Source organism: Acyrthosiphon pisum, chromosome A2, assembly GCF_005508785.2.
Source record: "Acyrthosiphon pisum isolate AL4f chromosome A2, pea_aphid_22Mar2018_4r6ur, whole genome shotgun sequence".
Taxonomy (NCBI): Eukaryota; Metazoa; Arthropoda; class Insecta; order Hemiptera; family Aphididae; genus Acyrthosiphon; species Acyrthosiphon pisum.
Window position 1 is genome coordinate 47933054 of NC_042495.1, and position 4262 is coordinate 47937315.

Below are 4262 nucleotides of genomic sequence, written 5' to 3' on the forward strand. Positions count from 1 at the left end.
CTTTAAGTACTCATAACTCGCTTAAAAATTAAAATATACTAAAAAGCCCATGAGGTTGTCTAGATAATAATCTTACCTTTAAATGTGTTAAGAGGTCAATTCAATCTAATTTGTAAACCAACGGAGCTACACGTGTTCTGCTGAGCGTAGGATTTGCTATGTTACGCACTTGTAAGATGGAGACAACACATGCAGGTATAACGTCCTCTTAAGAGATTAACAATGGTGAACAACCGTGCGCAGATCTATTAATACAACTTTCCCGCACCTAAATGTTTTTCCAATCCGCCCCCGTAGCCCGTAGGTACACGTAACGAATTGGATTATCGTATTTATAATCAATGGTACAACATAGCAAAAAACCGTTTTTCGCGGGATAGAACCACTACCTTGGTATTTATAGTAGAAAATAATGTAGGATTACCAAAATTTCTCAACGGATAGGGAACAACTTTATCTGTGTCGTAGCGTTTTTATTTTTTTTATATAGCATTTACCAATAATTTTTACCACCAAATTTCCCAAATTGCCGCGAGTTGATTAATAAAAAAAAAAAATATTATATTATATTATTAATTATTATACATAATAATATGCTTGGTACTATATTACCGGATGATCAATTCAACTTATAAGGTGTTCAATAATCATTATTTCAGAAAACGCACTAACATTTTTGAAAATGTGTATTTCTATTAGACAATTTAAAGTCGATATTTTTACTATTTTTTAAGTTTTTTACTCTTTTGAATGACAACATACATTTTTATTCCATATTCTGAACCATGCTATTAATAGGAGTATTTCGATCTACAAAAATAAATTTAGATCAATTAACTTAATAGTTATAGCTTATAAGTATCTATAAGTATCAAGTTTTGATGAGCGGAGTAGTGGACCGACATGTTGCGGGGTAAAGAGCAAACCCTACACAATTTTTTTTTAAAAAATGTTTTTTTAAATAATGATGTATTAAGTTGAATGGATCACTGAGTATATAATATTATACATATTTGGACAAGCTTTAATAATTAATTTAATTTAATATACTACTTGTTTGAGATAATATTATTTATGGGTATATTATACTATTTTATTTATATGGGTAGTTTTCCCGGGGACTATAAGTTTCAGGCAAATTTAATTAAATAAGAGCAGTACCTACCTAATAGTCTTCTATATCTATAAACTATTAGACTACCTATATACATTTGTATACGAGTATACCGCATGTCCACATATTACCATAGGCGAAAATAGAGGGGGGCTTAGGGGGTATTAGCACCCCCAGTTTTAAAATTAGCACCCTCTAATAATTTATGTGTATATGTGTCAAAACTTCTCCTTACAACAACAAAAAAAACCAAAAACAGTTTATCATCAGACATGAGTACAGAGTATAATGAATGAAAAAATCGGTAAAGCACGATTGAGCATAAAACGATTGAGCATAGACCTTTTTAGCAACACGATTGAGCATAGAATATTTTATGCTATGTTGCCAAATTCACATTGTCAAAATTTTGTTATTTATTATTTTCGCGTATTATTACACCAATATTATTATGATATCTAGATCATACTAGCTGACGCGAGCCGTGAGCCGAGCCCCTCAGCTTTATCGACAATGTTATCAATTAATAAATTATTTCCGGACTACTATTGAGACTATTATTGACTTATAAATATTTTGATTTTATTATTTTCATAAGTCATAACTATATTATTATTATTATGATTATTTCATTATTAGCCAAAAGATCTATATACTGTATTATAATGTGACTACTATTGAGACTATTATTGATTTATAAATATTTTGAATAATGTGACTAGGTATATTACATATTGACTATGAAAACATGATATTTTTTGCCATGTTATATTTTGAATCATCATAATTATTTAAATAAATATTTTTTATGCAATACAGTTCAAAATTGAAAATGGCAACGTTGCAGAGTATTTTATGCTCAATCGTGTTGGTTTTCTTTTGTATTTCAATTTCCTTTGATACGCCGACAATTTATGCTCAATCGTGTCGCAAAAAAGGTGTTTTATGCTCAATCGTGTCTCAGCCGAAAAAATGAACTCGACAATTGTCATTTTTTCGAATTCAAATCTATTTAGAACATTAATCATTATTTTCCAATGTCTCTACTATGCCCGGTCGTTGTGGTCGGTTATGTTATTATCAGTTGTCAAGACTCTGCGCTATGACAATAGTATCGCGAGTATTTACTAATATAAACATTCCTGTGCCCATATCTAATTCGGACAAAAACCTAATTACGATATACGTATCACTTGTCAGTTGGTGTTCACTTATGAGTTCCAAGTTTTCGACAGTCTGTGTAATTGAGTATGCCGTATGGTATTATATAGTATAATATCCTATACAGGGCGTAATAAATAGAACTGACTTTTGAAATAACTTTTGTTCTAATCAATATTTAAATTGTTTTTTTGTATACAATTTATAGTCACTTATTTATAGTTTTAAATATATTATGCAAAAAATTATTTTTATATTTTAATTAGGTACTTATTTTAGATTCTGAGAGGAAAGATGAATGTATTGATTTTACAATGATGTGAGTTTTTTTTTTTATTTATTTATTTATTTTTTTATTTTAGATTCTGAGTGGAACGATGAATGTATTGATTTTACAATGATGTGTTTTTTTATTTTTGTGTCTGTCATCACCTTTTAGGACAGTATAAGTGCTTGGATTTTCTTCAACAGTACCTTTTCTGATAGGAAAGTGAATCTAGTTAGTACTTAGGGGGGTCAAAAGTAAATTTCCAATAGTTTTCAAAAGCGCCGTGAAAAACAAAAGAAAAATTAAGGAAAAACGGGAATTTTTACGCAAAATCTGTTTTCGAGAAAATTGATTTTGGTTTTTGGTGTAACTTTAAAACGAATGACTGTAGATACATGAAATTTTCACTGGTTGTTTATATTTCCATTTTCTATACATGATAAATTTTCAAATATTTTGATTTGTTTGAGCTGTTTACGAACAATTTCAGTTTCCAACTTAATTAGTTTTTTTTCTATGAATGTCAATAAAACTTTATTTGTTGAGTAAAAATACTTGAAAATTTAATACAAGGCTCCTACTATATGGTTACAATGACATTTAAAAATATTAGAAATCCTTAGTCACAGTTTTTTTTTATTAGCATTTAAAGTTCAAAAATTGACAAAATATGTAAAAATCACGAAAATTAGCAAATTATTTTGAGTTAATAATTCGTAAAAATTTTTATTTTTAGAACTAAGATTTTAAAATGTAATACAAGATTCCTTATAGGTTAATCTACCTTTATCAAAAAAAAAAATGTCTATAAGAAACTCAAATTAAATTTTTATGAGCGTTTGAAATTCATATTTTTACAACATTTGATATTCACTCGATTTCTTACGTAACGATTTTCTTATTTTATTGTAATTAAAAAACGAATGACTGTAGATACTTGAAAATTTCACTGAATGTTTATACAGTAGAACTTCGATTAACCGTCACTGTCGGGACCGGGGCTATGACGGTTAATCAAATAGACGGTTAACGGAAATTTTGCAAAAAAAACGTGTAAATACATATACATAGGTACACACATTTATTACATTTTATATTTATATTATATATTGGATATGTACATATTACAAACTATTTTTATACACTTGATAGTTACTGTGTTGGGCACGAGTTTACCGCGATCGTCTAATCGCCTAATTATTTTTTTTTTCGGCGGTGACCGATGACGGATAACAGAGAGTGGCGGTTAATCGAGTGACGGTTAATCGAAGTTCTACTGTATTAGCATTTTCTATATACGATAAAATTTTGAAAATAACTTGACTCTTTTTGAGCTGCTTACGGACATTGTCATTTTTCAATTTTGTTAATTTTTTTTTCCATAAATATCAATACAATTTTATTTGTTTGGTAAAAATGCGTGAAAATTTAATGCAAGGCTCCCGATATATTGTTACAATAGCAATTGTAAAATATTAAAAATACATAGGCACACATTTTTTTATAAGCATTTGAAGTTGAAATTTTGACAAAATTTATCAAATTTAAAATTGAATAATTATTTTGTAGTTAAAAATGTATAAAATGTTCAACTTTTATATCTAAGGATTGAAAATTTAAAACAAGATTCCACGTAAATATTTAATTCTGTTACCAAAAATTCTAAGAAATACAAGAGCACAGTTTATTTTTATAGTCATTTTAAGTTCAAATTTGGAC